The 24,909-nt window shown below is 37.6% G+C and overlaps 1 protein-coding gene across 1 annotated transcript in view; it reads right to left on the reverse strand.

Moving 5' to 3' along the window:
- LOC139738962 (uncharacterized) overlaps positions 1–24,909 on the reverse strand; it is a 212,129-nt gene that overhangs the window by 98,314 nt on the left and 88,906 nt on the right. The gene's annotated exons all lie outside the window — the stretch shown is intronic.

Below are 24,909 nucleotides of genomic sequence, written 5' to 3' on the forward strand. Positions count from 1 at the left end.
TTTCTTTATTTTTCAGCAGCTTCAATCACAAATATCTCAAATTGATCAAAATAAATGCATCTTTTTTGTTTGTTTGCATGTAGACTCTTCGCAATATAAAGATTGAAAAATTCCACCAAAATCATTCATGGATCAAGATAGCTGCTAACTACTCTATAGGGGAATGTAAACAAGAATGGAAGTGGACATGGGTTAAATTCTTACAATTTGCTCTTTCCATCCCTCTCTCCATCTCTCTCACTCCCTATTGTAAACCTATCCATCTCTCCCTCTCTTGGCTCTTTTTCTCTCCGGCATCATTTTGATCATGTGATGAATTACTTGATGACCACAGTGACACAAGATACCACAGCCTAGAGTCAAAAGGTCGTAACTACCAAGCCTTCCAGGAATGGCTATGGTGTTGTTGCGATGACAGAAAAGCGATACAAAGTGAGCCTCAATCACCATATTTCTACTCTGAGGGAGAGACTAAAAAAAAAAAAAAGAAAGAAAAGGAAATATGATGACCCTTGCTGGAGATCCTTTGATAGGCCTGATCATATTTCTCAGACATACATCAACTTCCAAGCATTGTAGTCTTGTCAGCTTGTCAGTAAATATAGGCCCTACTTTTTTGAAGTTTCACAGACAGATCTAGTGCTCAATTTGGATGGGGTTTGACCTCTTTCAGGTTTTTGACAAGCCAATGATTTTGGCATCTACCAGCTCAAATATCACATTCCAATCTCATGAGGCAATTATATAGCTATTTCACTCCACTGTTATCTTGTTAACCCGTTGAGGACAAGTCCCGAGTATGCTCGGGCTGGTGTCTATGGGAAATGCGTGTTGTAGCAAAATCAGTCCGTCCTCAACGGGTTAATGCCGTTTCAGAGCCCAGCATGCACCAGAATCATATCCATCAAGTATTTTATTGTCCCATGTTATCCACCTTTGCAACAAATTCTTGGAACAAGAATGGATTTGTCTGCAGCAGCTTCATAGCAGGATTTCTGGTAGTAGAAAGACTTCAAGAAATTTAAAGGAACTCAGGAACTCGTCCCTGACAGTCCCCATGTTTTAAAGGCACTGTTTACCATTGGGAGCAGTGATTCTAATACCCCTTTCATAAACTCATCCTCCAACTAGAGAGGGGCCGTCAAAGGCGGCAGACCCACGCCTATAAGTACAAAGTCGGGGTAAACATAATGTGCATTCGGTCATCTACCAGAATTCGGCCACTTAATTGCCAGTGTGCTTTATCACCAGCCAGTGAGTTCTACAGCCAGTGAGTTCACCAGCCAGTGAGTTCTACAGAGTTCTACAGTTCTACAGTCACATCACACGCAAATCACATCATTACACATACGGTATTAACACTCATTCACGTACAGGAAAGTCCTTAAGTCTCCTCCAAAAATCCATCGAAAATCCCAAATTCCACCGTCAAAAGTGCAGAATCGGAACTTTTCCAAGCGCGCGCGAATTAAGTCCAGTTTTAAGAGTATTGTCTACGCGACGGGTCGCCGAAAAAGCGCTAAAAATCGAGAAATACGCCGTTTTCTTGCGGGATATTTTGATTATAGCAAGCCGAGAGTGTGATGATATCAAAGGTCGTATGAGTGTACGATCTTTGATGGTATCCACAAAAGCGCAAAAGAAAAACAAAATTGACGTACACCAGTACCCCCTAGGCAATTACCCCTATGATTAGTGTCTACGGGAATTATTCAATGCAAGGGTTGAATGCAAATGTCTACTGCACCAGTATTCGGCCACCAACGAGCGCCGCAACGTCCCCGATGCAATTTTGCACCAACAGTGTAGAGCGCGATGCATTTTCAGCGGCCTTGCACACGCATTGACATTGAGAGCGCATATCGTGCAGTGTGACTGCGACCGAGCAAATGCTCCTCCAACGAAAAAAACAATCGATGTTAATTTGAAAAATCATCAAAATACGGGCAAGTTTGTGATGACGGAGAACGAACTTTCAAAAATCTAGAAGGACATAGTCCCTCAAATAGGCCTAAACGTAAATTTCGGAATTCTTACGAACATTTGAGCAGCGAAGTCGGATCGTTTGGGAGTTTATGTTTTCGTATGGTAGCGGAAAATCGCAAAGTGAGAAATGGGAAATTTTCGGAATGGTCACTATACCATGGGGTCAAAACTTCAAGGTCACACAGAATTTGCAAGGGTCAACCGATTATCACCAAAATCTAATCGATTCTTTCCTGCCATTATCCAAACATCCCCATAACATTTCGTGCAAATCCGTTTACCCGTTCTCTTGTTATCTTGTACACAAACAAACAAACAAACAAACAAACAAACAAACAAACAAACAAACAAACATACGGAACCCTTCACATAACCCCCTGCCGATTTTCATTGGCGTGGGTAATTATCCGCCTAAGAATAATGCGGACATTTCAATAAACAATGCGTTCACAAACTCTGAAAATTATCCGCATTATTTTTACGAGCGCCCGTCCTGAATAAGGCGGATAATCGTCATGGTGACTGCACACGTCCCTCCTGCGGGAAAGACAGGTGACGTTTGACCGCACCCCGGCAATTATCCGTATTATTTGGGTTTGCGTTCATAAACTCCAAATCTGGTCCCGATGCTGCTATTATACGGATAATAGAAGGGTCGAAAAAAAAGCGGATTATTCTTCCCCCGCTCCAATTTTACGACCAAATGATGCGGATATTATCCGCATTATTGAGTTTATGAAAGGGGTATAAAATGTGTGAGTAATCACACTTGTTGCATATGTGTAGGTCAGTTGCATCACCAAACATCCTACCATGTAAAACAATTCGCAACAAACCCTAAAATATAAAGAGATATCTAAAAGAGAACCCAACAGGACATTTATATATGTAGACATAAGGTTGGGAAAGCTATCTATGCTTGTCCTGAAAGCATTGAGACTAAGATGTGAAAAAAGTGCAAAGCATTACAGGCATTATTTACCATTTGCAGATAAAACAAAAACCCAGCTTTTTTTTTGCTTCAAAATAGTTCTATAATGTGAGTCAGAGATGGAAACAACGAATGTCAAAATGTTAATTTGTATATAATCAATGTCAAGTATTGTTAAATATACATAATGTAAACAGTAGTTATAAAAGAATTGTTTCTAGACCAAGGCGTCTGCAGTTACGGTTTATTGAGAAAAATAGTGATGTGCTGGTCGTAGCACATCACTATTTTACTCAACAAACCGTAACTGTAAAAAAAATTAAAAAAAGCAAAGAAATAAGATAAAAATCTGTCAAGCACTGTGGTCGATTCATTCTGACTGGTGTTACACTAAGATACCTAATTAGGTTATATCACTTGGCTTCTGTCATGCCAATGACCTGATCAAACATTGCCACAAAACCATAAAAAACCCTTCTCTAAAAAGCACTCATTGAAAGACTGATGATGATGAAGCCAGATAGTGAAGGTCATATACAGCCAAGTAATTGCCTATCATGCATCGGCAAACAGTCGCACAGGTATTGAAAAGCAGCTACATTTTGTACATGGCTTCTTTTGCGATTTCATACATTTCCCCCTCTCTCATAGACCCTATCTTCACTAGATAGCGATATACCGTACTGAGAGTTGATACATTGTAGCAAGGGAGCTGGAATAGCAATGTAAGAAACCTTGCCGCGACCTCTGGTGACACTTCTGGAAGTGAGGGTCAATGTTTTGGCCATACATTTGGGTGTCAGTCTGGGCCAGATTCCACACTAATTGATTGAATCTGTAGCCAACGATCCGCTAGTGCTGTAGGGTACAGTAACCTGCTTTTGCACTCTCACTGGCTGTGGTTTACTCTCTCTTCAAATTGTACAGACCTAGATACATCCTGCATGAGCTCTTTTTCCATTTTGATCTTTTTTCCCCCCATTACTTTACTATTTAGGTAAAATCTTGTGTTCATCTCTTTCTTCATCTTTTTTTTTCTTTTGTCTGTGTGATGGAAAGTACATAATGTGTATATGTTATCACAGAGTCATTAAATCCAATTCTGGTCACATATAGGCCTACTACTTTATATGTGGCATATTGGGGAGTGTTTCTAAATTCATGAATTCCAGTCAATTGATATTCATGAAATTAACCAATTTCCCAAAATATTCCATCTGAATATTTTTTTTCCACTGTGGGCTCTTGATAACTTTTCTCTTGACAAAGGATACCACTTTTTTCTTTTCTTTTCATGGCTGTGGTTCTTGATCAATCATCATGTGTATCAGATTTTGCTTGCCTACTGTGTATCATGTTTACCTTTCAGGATACTTTATATTTTCTTTGGAGTTCTTTATTACATGCTTTTGATAGCATTCGCCATTTTCTCCGTAATTCCTATCTTGATAGAGTGTTTATGGGTATTAGCCAAGTAATCTTTGATTGTCAGTAATCTTCACTATGGTTGGAGTGTCTCCACTAATACCAATGTGGTTGCTTGCAATGATAGTCTCGTTTCTCTGCTACACTTGTGCAACCCCTGTACAACCTCGCACAGAAATTTCTATTCATCAACTTTTGTTTTTCACATGCATTCTTGCATGTTTTTTTTTATTTCCCATACAGTAAATTGTACCTGCTGCCTTAAGTGGTGATTAGACATTTCCTTTCCCACCACAACTGAGCTTTCAATGAGGCATTACAAAACACTGAGCAGGTTTTAGGGCAATCCAGACTGACAGTCACATTATGAGTTTTACCTATTTTTGATCTCTGATGGATCTGTTCTTATCTCATGGTAGGGACTGAGATATCAGTGTTACGTAGACTGATAAATCTCGTCCGATGTGCATACCATGATCTTGGCTTACACCCTCGAAGACAGATAAGCTCAATGCCACTTTGAAATCAACTGGACAAAACGTCAACAACTTCATGGTTACCAACTGGTATCATTCACACGAATTGAACAAATGCCTGCTGATATTTCCACGAAAAATTAAATGACATTGCAAATTTTATCAATGTGTCCCCACAGCTGTGATTGTACATGTAGGATGACTCCAAATTCATGCATGCTGGTCTGATAACAGATGATATCTGTAGGAAAAAAACTGAGGAAGATACTGACTTTGTTTGCAATGTAATGGATGGCAATCTTTGAATTTGATTCTCTTTTAGGTGAATTTCAATAGGTATGCCGGTGGAGTATATGCAACAGTTACACATCAATGGATCCTGGAAATCAACTTTGTACATCCATTCAAACTAGTAATAATGACCACTCGTTGCTGCGATAAAAGGATTTACCCTGGATATACAAAAATTGAATGGAAATGCTTTGCTATGGATCACTTTTTAAAATTACTGCTATTGAGAAAATTAGCAAAAGGCTTTACAGATATGCAACATTGAAGTTGTGATCCCTTCCTTGTCATTCAGTCCAATTAAGTCCTCACACACTACCATAAATCATGGGGACACACTGTCTGTCAAATATGCAGTTACCATGCTGGAATACTGGTATCTCCCACCAACTGCTTAATCCACCTGTAAGTCATGCAAGTGAACCTGTCAACCTGTAACAACGTTGATTGTTCATGCATGCACTAGATAAGGTACGCATTGACGATGAGAGTAAATAGACCCTCCATGTTTAATTTGGGTCATCCTCAACAGAAATGTGGATTTAGTCATATATGAATGGCCAGCCACAAGGATCCAAAAATAAAAAGATGATTTACAGTGGTGATTTTAATTGGTGAGTCAAGGAACGTCACAGACGCTGCTTTCAAATCAAAAGAATTGGTTCATATAACCAGCTTTTTTTTGGGGGGGGGGGGTGTTACTGAATAATAAGCTAAAAGCAAACACATGCTGAATGACGCTTTGATGTTCATTAAATTTGATACGATTGTCTGATACACTTCATGAATAAACATTGATTTTATCTCTTTTATTACATCCCAGTCTATTTGGTAAACACCACGCAGATACTCTGTTCGGAATTGAAATCACTAGTACTCAAACATCAAGTTACCGGGTAAATATTATGGTCACTGACTTCATCACGCTTGAACGTATCTGTGTTTGCTCTTGAATGCCTCGCATGTACTTTATGTGTCAATCTTTTGAGAATTGACAAAGGCATAGTGTTATACCTTTCTTTTAACAAATGCCACACTGATTTGGCCAGATACATACTGTATAATCAGTTGAGTGGGACATTAGGTGGGCATATTTTTCAAGTCACCTATATTGGGATACGTATTATCTCACCATTAAAAACATTTATGATACACACTTGATATAACACGGCATATTCTTCCAATACGTCAGTCTTTTGAGAGCTGACAATTGTGAGTAATGTTAGCCCCCATTTAATTACCCCACAATTTTACTTGTCTGCTTTTATCTGATACATCATCACTTTAGTGGCAGAAAGCTGTATTGTGTCTGTACAAGAAGTATTGTGTCTATATGATACTGTGACTTTAACCCATTGAGGATGGGCTGATTTTGCTACAACATGCATTTCCCATATGCACCTGTCCGAGTATATTCGGGACTCCTCGTCAATGGGTTAACCTGCACTTTTGCCCTTCTTGGTAGGTGACAGATCTGAGACCCTTAACTTTTAATGATCCTCCACTTTGTCGGCAACTAAAACAAAAGCCTCATTACTTTGCACTCTATCTCTGTTTTGCACACAAACTTATCAAATGCAAATGAACACATATAGCCAGCAAATATTGATCTTTACACCCGATCCAAATGCATTCTACACCTCAAACACAGTATATGATGTAACATGAGAGTTTTAACGTATAGTAAGACTTAACGCATTTAGGATGAGTCCCGAGTATACTCGGGAAGGTGTCTATGGGAAATGCGTGTTGCAGCAAAATCAAACAGTCCTCAATGGGTTAAAGAGACACTAAAAGGAAATCAAGTATCGAAGTGAAATCTAGACTCTTAACCCATTGGAGACTAGTCCCGAGTATACTCCGGCACATGTCTATGGGAAATAAGTGTCATGGCAAAATAACAGGTTAAACAATAAAGTATGGACAACATATTTTGTTAAGCAATGTTCATAGTTCATCTCATGAAAAAAAAAAAATAGTTCCATACTGAACATATTTTTATAAGTTAAAATACAGGGTGAATGTTAGCATTCATATAGGACTACAATGTATGCATATTTCAGAAGCGCACTGTTGGATTACCATAAGTCTCAGGGTGTTGGTCCACTATTGATTTCTCTTCTGTGTAAATTTCATCAGTTGTCATGGTGAATTTCCCAGTCATACAGGGCATAGTTATCTGTTTCATTTCGATAAAGTGGTAAACTGCCCAATCAGACATCAAATCACAAGGTAATCACAGAAATGTTTGCAAAATGGGTGTACCCGGTATCAGTCATTAGGGTTCATGTGAACTCATGCTCAAGCACTCTCCATTAGTTGATTAATGATATAGCAGGTTTCTGACAAAATGTGGGAGGAATGGAATGGAGGGGGGAATGGGAGATACAAAAAAAAAATACAGAGGCAATGTCCATAATTGAATTAGCCCCCTCGCATGACCTCTGAACTCCACAAATATCGCAAAAGTCTCCCCCCATAGAGTGGGTCAGGGCATTTCATTGATTGGGGGTCCCGAGGATTTAAACTCCTGTGTCAAATGTGGGTGAATAATACCAGCAGTGCATTGACGTGACCCTACATCCCTAGCCCTAGTTCTTTGCCTGGTAATCAAATCATGACTGAAACAAACCCTAGCACTGTGTAAATTCTAGATGTCCTCTTTTTAAAGTACACTTCTACTTTGTGTTCAAGGTGACCTTACAAAGTGTTAAAATTGGATGAACGAGGCTTAGAGAAGCTTCATTAAAACCAAACACAGAATATGAAAGAAAGTATTTGAAGTTCAGTGTCACAGGTTTTTCCCAAACACACACAAAAAGGAGAAATCACTTTCATCATCACCTCACAATCTTTCCTATTGCTTTGCACATGATATAGGCATTGCATACCTACATGTACAACACATTTCCATAATCATTTTAATGCATTGGGTGAATTTTGGCTGATCAAGCTGACTCCTTTAACTTGAGACATCTTTTCAGTTGCATCAATAAAAAAAAAAAACTCATTCATTAGGAGATCCTGAAATGTTGTAATCTTACAATTGTGTCATATAATCAGATTCCTATATTGAAAGCAATGGGTAAACCAAAATGAATGTAAATTGGCACATGAGATCCTTTCACAATCTGAAAATAAAACTCATCTAAACAATATGAATTGTACAAAATGATACTCCCTCAAATATTCCAGCTCAACATAATCACGTTTTAGGGATTTTCAGGACGGCATCAGAATAAGCAACAGATTGAGCAAATCAACTGAATTCATCCTCAGGATTCATGACAAAGACATGAGTTATCAAATGAAGCCAACCACAAAACGAACAAGAAGTCGCACGCACTGAATTTGTGTGAGGGCTGAAAATACGTGAAATGGGTCAACCTAGCCAATCTTGACTTTCTCATATTTTCTGAAAGAACAAGCCTTCTTCTACATCATACTTAAGTTTGGGATCATAAAACGATACGGAAATTGGGTTTTAAGCAGTTTTTCTGGAACACTTTTTGGTAGAATAGTGTGATTAGGTGTTTCTCAAAGAGTCATGTTTTCATTTCTTCAAAACTCTGTCCATGCTCATCACTTTCAACTCCAATATCTTTAGAAGGGATGATGCTACTGCTTTGAAAGTTGGCATTGATCATCAACAGAATGTGTTGATAAAGCATATACAAATTCAGCTTAATCTGATAATCCCTTCATTGTTCGTTGCTCTGGTGGTTATCATCCTGTTATTTGTTCCATTCATCGCACAGCTAGTGTGCTTGGTAAAGATTAAGCGCTTGAATAGACCCTGTTCTGCAGAGCCACTTTTCTCAGTTCATACTTATCAAGAGTGTGTAGGACCTACTTTCTTTCCAATATCTAGATAGGTTAGGAGAGTCCATTTGGATTGAGTTATACATCATTTTAAAGCTTAGAGTCTGCTCTTTCAGAATCTGACCTTAACTAAAAATCCATGTCTGGCGACTTTTTGTTCTCTTTGTGGTGCAGGGTCACAAATAACTCTTCACTCCCACTAAGCCTTGCTATTCACCCTCCAGGGTCCATACTGCATCATCATGAAGATCTAGATCAGCACGCCTCCATAGGCAAGAGCTTATTAACCCACGTAATGACTGGTCCTAAAGGTTGCATCCTACGCACACAAGTTATGATTGCAGAACAGATGACTGATGAAAATGCACAAGGGTACCGTATCCGGCTGCAGAGATTGTTTTGGAAGATGTTCTTATGAAAAGCAGATAGAGATTATGAGCTCCAATGGAACATATGTACTGTGCATAAATATTTCATCAGGAACACAATCAAATGTAGGCCTGAGTTATTTGTGCAAGTGATTTGTAATGAAACAACAAAACAAGGTAAAAAACAAAATAGGAGATAATAGGAAATCATTGACATACACAAAAGAGGGGAGATGTTTGCATTGCAGAATAAAAATCTGAAAAAGGCTTCAAATCTTTTAGTAATGCTTCCTACATGCATGCTCTCAGAGTACTCAGGAAAACAAATAATTGAAATTCTATAAAAGGATGAGAAAGAAGAATGGTAAGAATAATGAATTCAATTAATCTAATAAATGAGTGCACAACTGTAGTCTTGAAAAGTTTAGGATTGCATTTACACTAAGTAGATGCAATATTGCATTCTCGTGCACACTTGCACGGTACAATTACACTCTTATTAGGAATATATCAAACCTGATAACCAGATGAGATTTGACAAGAAATCCTTCAAATGTATTTACAAAATTCTTTTTATGGCTGTTATAAGCTCTCAATCTGATAATGAGTGGGGAAAGGAGATGTTTACAACCCTACGTTTCTGAACTATCTTTGCTTTTGCACGGAGAGTAGAAACTGAGGCACATACATATATCTTCCACGATGAAAGTGCTGTCAAAGTGACTGCCGGTATTGTAGTAGTGTGTGGTCCAGGGTCATCTTCTGATTATTTACACTATCCATTTCTGGACCTTCAAACACTGTTTACATCATCATGACAGCTACAATATACATACATCCCTCTGACCCAGCCCGCTTCTATGAACCATTTTCTTGCTTGTTGAAGAAAAAAAAAATCTTGACACATCCCTGTCATCCTACATGATGTTCTAACTAACTTCTTGCCCGGGATGCCACCCTGACGTGAGGAACAATGCTTTACAATATAGATGTTAAATTTGAATATTTTGCAAAATCCCATCAATATTAATTTTTATCATGCCATCGATAATCATTGTCATTACTATTATCATTGCTATCTCTTCTACAATTATCATCACAATATCATCATTATAAACATTACAATCATTAAAACATTGATACACTTTAACACACAGCAATGCAATTCATCACTCAAAGATGGAAACACAGACCTGCCAAATCCAAGACAGGGCTACCAAAACTCCAACATCAAATACATGGGGGATGGAAAGAACAATCTGTTGTACATTTGGGTTGGTGGTTTCTGTTTGTTTGTTTTGCTAGGTGTAGTTTTTCTTTTCTGTTTACCAAGAGATGCATTTAAAATGGTCACACCTTTGTAAAATGATTTTATCCAAAACATCTCATACTATTCACTGATCAGTTTTTCAATTCCTCTACAAGAAGCGACTCTTTCAGTACACTGGCCTCTTCACCAAAAATCTAAACAAGAAGAGCTATACCAAAGTATTCAATTCTTATTCACAGCAGAGCAGCTGAGAAGCTAATCTGTTCTGTGAGAAATGTATGTGTTGTTTGTTTGTGTGTGTGTGTGTTTTAAAATAGACAATAGATTGCAATTTGTTGGGGGGTTTTGTTTCTTTTTTAACTTATGAAAAAAAAAAAATCTTTCAAAGTCAAATTGTCAGAAGATGAAGGGACACTGTAGGACTGGTATTGCAGTTATAACAAATGTAGACAGGTGAAAGGAAAAGGAGAGGAAGAAATAAATACACAAAGTACCAGATGATACAAACAAACCTAATGGCATCCAGGGACCAGTGATGGTTTGGCCAGACCAGAGCCAGTTTCACACTCTCAAAAACAAAACCAATGGTCACGCACTGCTGACGAGAGCTACAGAGCTACGGGACACAAACCAACGCTCAATCATCGTGCCAATAAATGGACCCAATTTTGGGCAGGAGGGGTTTCTGGAAGTGGGTGAGAATGGATAACTTCCCCTCTAGACCAACCTGCCTCTTCCTCCGCCCCAAATTAGGCATGAAATTGGTGTAACTTTTCAGCGCCCACTAACCTGACAGACACAGAAAAAACACATTCTTCACACCCACAAAGCAATAATGCATTTCCTCCTCTGGAGTTGCTTTGCTACCTATAAAGACAGAACAATATCAAAAGTAAACAATCCCATATAGGCCTAAGGACTGACACACTCTAGGACACCAACTGTCATTTTCATTTTGACAGCCCGATTACAAATCCAATGGCAAAAACTTTATTTTAAGAAGTTTATTTACCTTTTCTTGATGAGTTAAAGATACTGGAAATGTACATAAAATATTGCCATTGAAAAATGCATACATTTATTCGAGTATGGCCAATAATTTGTCAGACATGCCATTACCTATATTAGACCTACATCAAAACAGACAAATCAACAAATAAATGACTTGGATAACAATCATGTGAATCATCAACTCTTGTTACAACAGCTCTAAGTTACAGTCTGTACACCCCTTTCAGTGCACCGAAGGGAAATGGGGAGATCTTGTCGTATGACAGGTCTCGTGGGTGAAATCCCTGGTAAAATGCCAGGTGACTTTTCAGACATTTTACCCTCGATCCATCCCTGGTAAATTCCAGATGTCTCCACAAATTTTTGGGTGATGCTGTAGCTTAAATGTTAAAAACATCGCAGGTAAATTCCTGGGTGAAATCGCAAAAGTCAGTATGCTAACAATGTTTTGCGGGCCGTTTCGCCCATGTACCATAATGTGATCGTACACTGCAGAAGAGCAGATGGGAGATATCGAAACCAGGGGCTCATTCCCTTAATTTGAAAGACATTTTTAGTGTGTATACTGTAAAACATTACATATTTGTGGCATGAAATTTTCGTGAATTGGAGCCGATGACCTTTTTCGCAGCATGAAATTTTCGCGAATTGCCACTGGCATTCAATGCATGTAGTGTACACAAAAACTTTGGTGTGCATTTGAATTTCACAATCTTGGCTCTCGCGAAATTCGCAAAATTAAAATGCACGCAAGCATTCCTCATTTTGCAGTACAATGTAGTTCCCGTTGAGTCTACTGGATGATCCCCCAAATGACAAGTCTGTAAGGGGTATTAGATCCTCACTTTTGTCTCAAAGCAAATACTGTGCTAATCCTTACTTCACAGAAACGGAAGTTTTCATGGCCACTATTACACATTGACAAATTGTATGCTTAAGAACCTTTATTTTTTATTGCTCCACTGTGCATAATGACAGTACATATTGACATAAAGTACAAAAAGCCCTAAAATAGACTAAACCGAGACAAAAGGAAAAGAACACTGTAATGTGGAAAGATTTTAAAGAAAATTGATTTGTGATGCATCATCACAAAAGCCTTATAATGTCCAAAAAAATTTTGTTTGGTCTCTATGAAACAGATATGAATTTGCCAGATGCTAAGCTTTATATTGATATATAATTTGCCTACCTCATTACAAGGAAAAAGTATTCTTAAAAGATAATTAAACATCACAAAAGTGTAATGTTTCTATTGCCAAAGTCAGCTTTATGAGAATCTTTCTTTCTTTTATGATCTCCAATGACGTGATGATGCACTACACTTTCACATACTCTCAAACCAGAAACACTGAAAACATGAAACTTACGTGAATGAAAGCCAGTGGTCTCTTTGGCAAAATGAAACTTTTGCAAATTACCACTTGCATTTAATACAATTGTGTACACAAAAGCTTTTGCATGCATTTTACTTTGCCAAAGTTTCATGATTGCAAAACTTTCTGGTTTTACGGTATACAAACTTTATTCAAATTTAAACTATGAAATTATCTTCTGAAGAAAAGGTTTCCAAAAGTTTTCATTATGCATCCAACCAGGTAAACTTAGAAAAGAGGCAATTGTGCTGCAGTATAGCACTCCTGATGAGAAGTAATATTCCACTAAATTCATCCTTTACGGTCTGAGAAGTACCCAGTCAAATATGACTGCACTTGCTTCAAAGTCGTGTAGCTGTGAACCGCCCACACAAAAGTCAACTGCCCTTTTCTTGAACCCACTGTTTCTTGATATACCTACTGGTTTGTACAGTTGGTTTTTTTTTTGTTGTTGTTGTTTTTTGTTTTGTTAATACAATTGTTACAATGACTGATCAGTCAATGGATGTGTATGTGTAGTTATAATTCCATTTGTAGAATAAAGGGTGGTGGATTTGGGCAGAAAGATACTGCAAGGGGAAGGGGAAGGTGAGGGGTATGTCCTTATAAAGGTGATATACAGATACTGACACCGTCATCTTGTATTCTGTTGATTTGATTGTCTACTTTGTGTCATTATCTTTAAGTGGCAAGTGCATTAACCTGTTGAGGACGAGTCCCGAGTATACTCGGGCAGGGGTCTATGGGAAATGCATGTTGGAGTAAAATCAGCCCGTCCTCAACGGGTTAAAGCAAGGCAGTGGAATTGATAGAACATGAGAGCACAATTTTTATAAGCAATTCTTAAGTAATATGGTGATTGTGTGTGTGTGTGTGTGTGTGTGTGTGTGTGACAATACACTGTCCTATTTCTTCACATCTACTATTTAATGGTTTCTGATCATGCAGTATCAGCAGCATGTTATGTGGTGTTAGGGCCTAATTGAAAATTACCATACAATATGCACCCTCCCTTTAAGAAACACCTTAATTTTGTGAAATCAAGCTCATACAGAGACTGCGTGGATAATTAAAGGCTCTACATTGAATACAAAATATTAAATTATCAGACTATAAACTATGGGTAAATGATATGCAATCTTTACTAGCATGAGACAATTCAATCTAGTAATTGTTGCTCTTCAACCCAAGAAGTCCTGAGGTATATCTTTGCTTCATAAATGATCAGCTTGTCCAGATTTAATTAGCAATTTTGACTACATGAAGAAGAATTGGATGGAATTGATTAAATTTAGTAAACCTACACTAAATCAAAATGGAATATTGAAATAAAGAACTGCCTATACTCGAGAGAGAAAAAAATCTGAAATAAAAGCTTCCAAAGTGTGTTACGTTTATTCAGGATCATCCATATAGAGGCAAAAGATAATCCTTCAACTGAAATAAACAAAGGTATAAATTGCTAAATAGGGCTAAAATGACAGATTTATTTCATTCCAGCTAATAAAGCATTTTTTAAAAGAAATAATTGAAATAAATTAAACATCTATAAAGCATATGGGCAATTAATGACAACAATTACAGTTGACAGGGGTAAAAGGTCATTAAAAGACTCAGTCTGATTTCACCTAGAATAATGTTGTGCCAGTGATCTGGTACAAAAAACAAAAGTTCACAAAGTCAAATTGAGACATTCTGCATGACCTAACATGAGCAGACTTTTAAAACTGTGTGTGATATGCAAGAATTAGTAGTTTGCTGAAGATGAACAATACAAAAATGCCATAATACAATGCAATGTACATATATGTTATATGACAATGGATGTGGCAAACATGAAACAGTGATGTGTGCATTAACATGACAGCTGTGAACAATAAAGCGGCACAAAATTAGATGGTTACGTGACGTAAATTAAGTCATGCATGCTAATGCGTGTCAATTAATGCTAACAAGAGAGAAAGAGGAACATAGACCCTGCATAAAAGTTCATTTGCATTGGTATTCAAAGCATATAAAATCCACACCAAGTTCACACTTAGCTTGAGATGAACATTTGGCTGAGGATTAATCAGTAGCACACCTTGAACAGCTGTACATTTCTAATTTGCATTCCTGATGAGCAATGGTGACATTTCGGCTTGGGAGAATATGGCAGAAGTTTGCTACATTGTAAATCAGTAATGAAATCAATGATTTCAATACAATCTGTGCACGCAAATCAATGTGATACGATAGTAAAGTAAGGAATGGCATATCGTCATCTTTATAAACTTGAGTGTTGTTGTGCCTAAATGTTCAATTTTCCTTCAATAAAAACAGGCAATCTCTGAAATAAACTTCCTGGTTTCACTCCCCACCCCCCTCGAAACACCTGCTACCCTGTTCATCTCATTTAACACTATTCAACAAACTCTACATGATCACGGACTGGAATTGTACTTAAAGTTCACTTGAAGTCAAAGGCACACTTTGATGGTATAGTGGGGCCCCAAAGGGATTTAAACTTGCGGACCTTGTAGAAACTCTTACAGTTCTCTAAATTTTGATGAAGGAAATCTTGAAGTTAACTTGACACTCTTAACCACAAGGTTTATTGTGTTTAAGTAGTGGATATCTAGATAAAGAAAGAATACCCTAATGATAGGAGATTTAAATGCCCATTTCCCACTAGCATTGTGGTTAAATGCCAGTATGAACACATTTATCACTGTGCCTACAGTTAAGCCTGATTAAGCCCCTGGTTAAGCCCCAGGAACATTTCCCAGTGACTGCAGTTCATTACAAAAGACTAGGGGTCATCCCTGGTCATACACTTCTGTCTTTGAGTGGTGTCATTATTAAAAACTGTGTAATCTAATCGTTGATGATAAGCAACGCGTGAACAAATGCAACAGTGATTACCAGCACCGCTGACCCCTTATTATATCACTGATGATAAAATACATTGTAAACCACGACTCTGGGTGAAATGAACCTACTGGGAGTTTATCTTCCCTGATTAACAGCTATAAAAGTATTTGATCTACCTAATCAATTTTGTTTTACAAGTCTCCACTGTATTCTCTCAACACTGTAGCATTTCTTATTGCACACAACAAAGGCTAACCTTCATAATAGCCGTGGCCTCATTATACAAAACTATACGTAATTTGCTTCCTGAAAACTTCCAGAAATTTGAGCACGCAGTCACACTACAGACCACACAAAGTGTAGTTTCAGTGACAGGAAACTTTTCGGTCCCTCACAGAAAAAAAAAAAATGCAATGCACAACAACATACAAAGAATGCACAATGTGCGTAACCAACATGAATGGATCTACTGTCATGTCACAAACTTCTCGAAGTTTCAGCCATGGGCGGTCACACTGCTCAAAATTACGCGTAGTTTTGCGAGAAGTGAGAAATTTTCCAAGTGAGTGCAAGAAGTTTTGTGAGAAGTTTCAACGGTAACTTCTCAAGAAGTTTGCGGTTACACTGCCCATACTACGAGAAGCAAAATACCAGGTAATACACTATGCATAGTTTTGCATAGTGTAACAATGACTACAATGTGATGCATCTGCTAATTTCACTGTATTTTGTGTTGTACAGCCAATAAGCATTATGCATTAGCTATGGCTGCTGGAAAAAGTCCCTGCACAACAAGAATACCACCATTACAGATAAACACAAAGAGCTCAGAATATCTACAATCCACTGCATCTTCAATTAAAGGGACTGTACAGCACTGGTTGAGGTGAGGATTCAGCTTGTAACATTTTGTGAGATATTTAGAAACCACTCTATGAAACATTAAAGAGCATACAATTCTAAGGGGAATCAAAAGTTTATTTGATGAAAATCGGTTTTGAAATGACTGAGATAATTATATCTAAAAACAAGGAAAACAAAGAGATCGCTAATAAAAGTCGTGACCTGTCAATTTTATTAGGAACACTTTTTCGGATATCTCAGCCATTTCAAGGCCAATTTCTTCATCAAATAAACATTGAATCCTTCTTAAAATTACATGCTCTTTCATACATGTATTTCATAAGAGGTTTCTCATTATCTCACACACACAAAAAAGTTATAACCCTGAATCCTCATCTCAATCAGTACTGCACAGTCCCTTTAACACTCGTTGCAGATGTACATGTAGTGATGGGAAATAGAGCAAAATAAAGTTACATCCAAATTCAAATCATATTCGTTCTATATAGGTTTAAAGTGGCAGAGTTGAAAGGAAGATAGACAGACAGACAGACAGACAGGCAGACAGGCAGAAAAAGAAAGGGAGAAAGAGGAAAAAAATACCTCTACCTGAAAGGTTTGCCACCTACGACCCCTTCTTTCGACACTGCATTCCAACACTGGTCCTGTCAGTGTGCGTTTCAGAAATATAGACCTTAAAGGGATAAATCAAGCACCCTGATCAAAACACAACCAGCAAACATTTTGATTTATGCATGTCTAGCAATGTCATCTTACAGGCAACTTTAAACAAACACATTATCTGCTACTGTCAGTCACTCAAATCCAAAGATAAAAGGCCAGTAAAATAACAACTAAAGCACAAATAAAGGGAAATTTTAGATTCTGATTATTAGAAAAAAAAATGCATGCCAATATCCCTTGGTTTTTTGTTTAATTCTTGGTCATTAATATAAAAATCGCAAAAGAATAGGCCTATACTCCAGGTCTTAATATCATGGTGATCTTACTGTAAGAAAAAAAGAATAAAAAAAGATAAATAGGCCTAATACATAAATGAATGAATAAATAAACAAATACATAGATAAGTACATAGATAAACAAATAACTAACTGAATAATCAAATAAACATAAATCTGCAGAATTCCATGATTTTTTCCAATTTATAGATTTTCCACTGGAAAAAAAAAATGGACAATTACTTCCTAGAAATAGCTTATAATGAAACTGACAACACAATTTCTTTTTTTTTTTTTGTACTCATAGTTTGTAATGATATTGAGTGTATCTTGTCAGTTGTCTTTTCCTTGTTTTTTGTTTTTCTGGAGGTAAAGTAATGATGTTATTAATAAAGAGAAAACAGGCCCTAAACACTACTAACAACCCTCAGATTCATTTGGCACATCACAAATTCTTAATGATAGTGATAATAATGATGAAAATACTTTAATTCTAAAGAAAATAATTATCATATCAATAACTGCAACATTGACAAGGTAGTCCCCATAGAGTTACACTGTAGCAACTGCTTTTTTTGAGTTGGCGCAATCTTCATCATGATTCCAGTGAATGTAGGAGCCTACCCACGGCAATCTTCGCCTTCACAACGAGCCCAAACGCTAATTTCCCATAGGTGGATACAATCTGTGAATATTTCGGGGTCCTGTCCCAGCACTCATACGATATTCATTTCATAATCACGCCAGATGAGGTGACATGGGATCTCCCTGATACCTGCCTGTGACATTCCAAGGATATCAACCATTCATATCATCTTTCTCTTGAAGTCTATAGGCCTACTCTCTAAGGAAGCTGGTGAGCAGGTACAAGGTACATGTGAGTAGAGTATCTCATACTGTAAAGGCAGATACTTTTTACACAATTAACTTTTATACCTTTTATACCTTTTGAATGGATTGTTCAGATTTTCTCGAACTTCTACTGATGTATTCTAATACTGCACTTAGATCCACACATTATTATTTAGGTGAACTTGTCCTTTCGGTACATACATTTGTAGAACAACAATGTTAAAAGGCATTAACATAACTTTAGATTTTGTCTTTTTCGTTCTAACTTGCCACTACAGAGGTTGTGTTGAACATGCTGGCAATTACAATAGAAAATATATAAAATGAAAACAAAAAAGAAAAATTAAATACGTAGGGCCTATTGCTAAATACAAATTCCAATTACGAAATGAAAAATAAACGAAGAAAAACCAAATGGATCAGAGGATTCAAACCATGTGCCCCATTTTCTTGAGTTACGTGCAAGAAGTGTAACTCGGTAAATTTTTATTAGATTACAATAATATTCCTTCCTTCAGGGGGAACCAGTCTAAGGTGCTTGTGGCTTTAAATCGATCCAGATGTTCTCGCTGCACTTTAATAATGCTCACGATCTCGGTTGGTTGCCCCATTTGTGGCTGAAGTAGAAGAATCCTTCAGAGGACTGGGATTCAAAACACATGGGGACAATTTCCTCATTGATATCAATTCTTCAGAAATAAAGGACAGTAGTCAAGTTTTTCTGCGGAAATATAAAGAGATCAAGGCATGTTATGTGGACCAAGTACTTAGTTGTACATAGGATGTCTTCTTCCTTCTCAGAGGATACTCTTTCATTTAATTTCAGCTTTCACCTTAAAAATCTCATCCATGACGATGTCATATAGGATGAATAAAAACTACAGTTAACCCTTTCAAAATGACACCTTCTGCAAACATTCTACACTAAGATACAGGCTAATGTGGCTTCCATGGAAATGTATCAACCCTAAAGGTTAAGGGTAGAAGTAGGCCTATAGGCGGCAAATGGGTTCTGCCTGTCTCTTTTGTGTATTATCTGACAGAATCATATTATTGCCCATTGCGCCTTTTGTTTGAGATATTTTTCAGATCAATAGGCCTATTTGTAGACGAACCTTGTAATTACTATTTACAATCCCCAGCACAGCGCAAAGGCCCTAAGTACAGATATACAGTCAGCACCTAGATCCTGGATCCCGGAGCAAAAAAAGTCAAGATTCTTCTATCCCAATATTCAAAACACACATCATAACAGCACACAAACAAAAGGGCAGGGGGTGGCCATTTTGGTAGATTTCGGTCAACAAATCATCAAAAACACCAGTTAGCAGGACGATTTTGTCATTCTGAACAGGCGCAAAAAATCTCGCTATGGGGATTGCGTTTGACACGCCGCTATGTTGTCTAATGAAAATGACACTCATCGAAGGATAAGTTTATCTGGTAAGAAGCATTCCATTATAGAACCATTTCGTGCAGAAAGAGGTTAACCTGTTGACGACGGACCAATTTTGCTATAACACGCATTTCCTACAGACACCTGCCGAAGTATACTCAGGACTAGTCCTCAATGGGTTAAAGGGCCTATCTCACTGGAGGAGATGTCACTACAACTTGTGCGACTCTTAAGACAAAAAAAAAATGGCTTGCACTCTCACCATCTCCAACTTCGGTCAACTCCAGACAAGGTGATATTCACCGGATTTCATGGGGAAGTCATCGCTTTATTGCACCCCTAATCCTATCCTTTACTTCTGTAAGATTCACTTCAATTCTACAGCATACGTGTAGCTTGGATTCAACTAACTTCACTGAAATTCAAATCGATTCAGTTCAGTGCAGTTCAGTTTACATTGCATTAACCCATTGAGGATGGCCTGATTTTGCTATAACACTTTATTTTTCCATAGACACTTGCCCGAGTATACTCCGGACTTGTCCTCAACAGGTTAATTTCACTTTAATCTTGCTTAAATACAGTGAAAACACAAAAAAAAAAACAGCAACATACAACTTCCATGCTGCAGATTATTTCTGTCATCTGTCGGCACAAGGAGATATTCATCTGCCGCAAAAAAGGAAATTACACTCTTATCTAAAGTCTAGACCTACTATCTGTCGACAGTCAGTGGCTAGTTGCCAAAATACTAGTGGACATCGTGGGAAAGTGGTACTATTATCATCCAGGATGAAAAAGAATGATTGAATGCAAATTTATCAAGACTGCCTTCACTGAATAAAGATACGAAGGCTATAATTATCTTAGTACATTTGTAGGACAGTATTAATGAACATTAATCGCCCACATTGTATGTAACCCGTTAAGGATGGTTTGATTTTGCTACAACACAAACTTCACATAAACACATGGCCGAGTACAGTAAAACACGATATATTTGCAGCATGAAAATTTCGCGAATTGCAGCCGATGGCCTTTCTCGCAGTATGACATTTCGCTAATTGCGACTGGCATCCAATGCATATTGTACAGGCAAGAATTTCCGCGTGCATTTTAATTTCGCGAATGTTGGAACTCGCAAAATTCGCGCAATTAAAATGCACACGAACGTTCCTCGTTACACAGTATACATAGTACTCAGGGATTCGTCCTCAATAGGTTAACCATTATGGTAGAGGAATCGGCTTTAACCCGTTGAGGACGAGTCCCGAGTATACTCGGGTTAGTGTCTATGGGAAATGCGTGTTGTAGCAAAATCAAACCGTCCTCAATGGGTTAAAAATTTACAAAGAAGTATAAAGTGGAGTAGTATTCTCTCACAAACCCTTCGGCACAAATTGGGCTAATGCCGTAGGAATCATTATGGTGAGCAGAACATTCTATTTCATCTATACGCACTTTGTCAAAAAAAAAAAGTGAAATGTTGTATCACCAGTTTGACCCATAGTACAATTGTACATTAACATGACACTATAAAAGCGCTTTGCTGGTATAAGAGGATAGGATTGTGTTGCATCTTCCATAGAAGACCACCTTGGAAGATTTGGAGAAATCTCTCACTGGTTGGGCGTGCTATTGGGCGGAGCATGGTGCCAAACTTTTCAAAGGATCTGAATGGACGACACTCAAAGATTTGGAGAAATCTCTCACTGGTTGGGCGTGCTATTGGGCGGAGCATGGTGCCAAACTTTTCAAAGGATCTGAATGGACGACACTCAAGGGGGAAGAGCCTGAGCAATTTGCTGGTATTGAGACGACAAACTGAATACTTGTGCTTTCAAGGGCTCTTGTCCATATGTCTGCTACTCAGCAAGAGTGGAATTAACCGCCCAAGCGTGGCATAGCAGATGGGGGGTGTTCAGACGTATGCGACAGAGATTGTAATGGAACTTGGTTCATACATCAGTTTTTCAAACTGTCCTCATGCGCCTTAAAGAAAAACACACAAACACACACATAAATGGAAAATATCAATAACAATAGAGAAAATATGTATATAACAACAGAGTTTAGCCAGTATTTCAAGTATTAATGTCCTTTTTGCAAAAGCCTACATATGGGGCAAAGCACGAAACACTTGCATGGAGAGTGAGTTAAAGGGTCAGTCAGCACAGGTTTACAATGACCTGAGAATGAACCCCGTGACGTATTAAAGATTCCATCTACATAAGTGTACTCAATCTATCATTTTCTGTGCTGGGTTGATGTATTACAGACGGGAGGTATTCAATAAAATAATATTGGTTTTGATCATTGATACTGATATTCAAAGGCAATGCTCTCAAAGGAAGAAACAAGAAAGAAAGAAGAACAAAAATGGTTATTTGCCAACACCACACAAATAGGGCCTAGTGGATTTTGGACTGTGGTCAAACTTAACCTGTTGGAGACCAGTCCCGCATACACTCAGGCAGGAGTCTATGGGAAATGCATTTTAACTCGCTGAGGACGGTTTGATTTTGCTACAACACCCATTTTCCATAGACATTTGCTCAAGTATACTCGGGACTCATCCTCAATGGGTTAAAGCAAAATCAGCTTGTCTTCAATGGACTAACTAAATAATGAAAAAATGTTTTTATTTCATCTATCTTTCAGCAAGGCATGATACAAAGAAGTGGATATGGACCAAAGATATCAAAACTGAAGCTCCAAATTTGTTTGATCGCTAGTATGTCTGAACACCCCTATAGAGTTCTGGTCTGGATACACACTAGTACAAGAATGGGACTAATTTGATCAAATCGATCTAAACTGGATCAAAAGGATGAGATCCCTCTTACGTAAGAGTATATTAAGGATGATGGTTAATTTTCCTTCAAGTAGATACTCACTGAAATCCTTCCAACAGGTTTCTGAATAGAACCCAGATTAGAGATACAAAGAGAATCAAACAAGTATTTTTGGTTCTTGATAATAGTTTCTCTTCACTTGGATAGCTGGCTTGTAATGCCTTTTAGACCTTATCAGAGAGCATACAGGTGTTTGAAAGATATATTCTCCTTTGCAGTTGATTTCATACATTTGCTGGAATACCTTTCAGTGGCACTTGTTTCAAAAGTCCACTACCATTTCATGAAACAGATTTCAATTTATTTTCATATTTATCACAAATAGCACAAAAAAAGTCTAATTATACAATACAAAAATTATACAAAACATAAATTAGATGAAACTTCACCGGAATGTACAAAAGTTTGTCTTGGTATAAATGCAAGGTCTACATACATCAGAGTTGAGCTGTGCTCATAATGTGAGAAATATGATAGGGCCTGCGTAAAAGCAAACTTGTACAGCTGCAGGTCATGTAATAAATCAGATTATTTGGAGAAATATAAAATAAACCATTCTACGTTGTATGACTAGAGTAACCCATTAAAACAACAACAACAGAAAAAAATCAAATAAATGTTACTAAATAAAATACAGAATTTGCCTTTCTCTAGTGTGGTTGGGTTAGTAAAGTATTCCATGTGTGTTTTGTCACCAAGTTTAATAGCATCCCCTCATTCATTTTGCCACTCACAACCTTGCACACAATATTCAGTTCACCTTCTTTGTGCATTAACATTTCACTCCATCAATACTCAGACAGCTAAAATGGTTCACAATTTTAGCAAGTTTAGAAATGAAGAAAAAAAAGTAATGATTGTTTTCTGGTATACATATCATCATTTTCTCAGTATCTCTAAATTGTATTTAACCCGCTGAGGATGAGCTAATTTTGCTATATCAAGCATTTCCCATAGACACATACCAAATATACTCGGGACAAGTCTTTAATGGGTTAGCATTGTGATTTTATTATTTTTTTTAAACCGAATTGTAGGTCCCTTTTGTAAGTATGTGGTTTAGGTTGTTAAGCCTACTGTTGTTAAATATGCTATATAGTTGTTTTAAGAGAAAAATATAATCTGTTGCTGAATATTATTTGTTGTGATTATGAGGACCCTTAATTTTACAAGCTTTCCTTTTTCTCAGGTCTCCTTGTCTTTCTTCTCCATCTTTTCCTGTTTAATCAATGCATTTTTTTTTCACTATAATTTGTAAATAGGGCCTATATGCTTACATTCCCATGTAATTCAAATGTACTAAGTATGTTACATACAGAAGGAAGAAAGCTGAAATAAACTTGATCTTGAACTTGAACTTGTGTTGTCTGTACTCTCTGGTGCTCTTCGGAAGTGAGAAGTGGAAAACAAAATTTACTAAAAATGGGTTGAATCAGGCCGTCCTGTTTTCCTGAGACCAACCGAGAATCATGACTCAAATTCTGTCAATTTTTGCTGGATGACTCATGAATCTGAAAATGAAGGCTACCGACAGGGCTACCCCCTGCTTGATACTGCCTGCCGTGATTTCTCAAGTTTCCAAATTTAGGTGTCTCCGTTCCAGCACTCTTCTTCTTCACGCACAGCATCCATCAAACTTGCTGCATCCAAATATAGGTCTTTCCTCACAAATGAAGGATTTCCTTCTGTCAGGCAGGACAGGTCACTCCATTTCAGTAATATTCCGGCTGATGAGGCCAAAATAACATCATCGGACAATCTGGTAGCCAACAGGTGTCTATTTGACTCTGCTGATTATCTATTTAATATCATATATCAGGGAGGTGGGCCCTGCATATATCCTCTCCTCTTTGTGCACTTGAGAAAAAATCAAGGCAGTGGTTGTCACCTGTTGCCATGGCAACTTTTTAGTTTAATAAAACAAAAAAGAAGGCCTATATCTCCCCAACTCATGATGCACTTTGGGAAGTCGCATGACCTCCCCCCCAACACACACACACACACTGTACATAAACTGTACTGAATTGCTACGAGCATGGTCATGGATGCAGTACCTCAAACGCAGAGACGTCGGCTTTGTTCAATTTATTCAGCTCTCTTGTTAACAATCACAAAAACACAAAATACGGGCCAAATATGAACAACATTAATGATATTAATTTAAGAAATGCATTTTTACATTGTATTTTGTTTTCTCT

Source organism: Diadema antillarum, unplaced genomic scaffold (assembly GCF_040938485.1).
Source record: "Diadema antillarum isolate AM-2024a unplaced genomic scaffold, OU_Dant_1.0 seq00000776_RagTag, whole genome shotgun sequence".
Lineage (NCBI taxonomy): Eukaryota > Metazoa > Echinodermata > Echinoidea > Diadematoida > Diadematidae > Diadema > Diadema antillarum.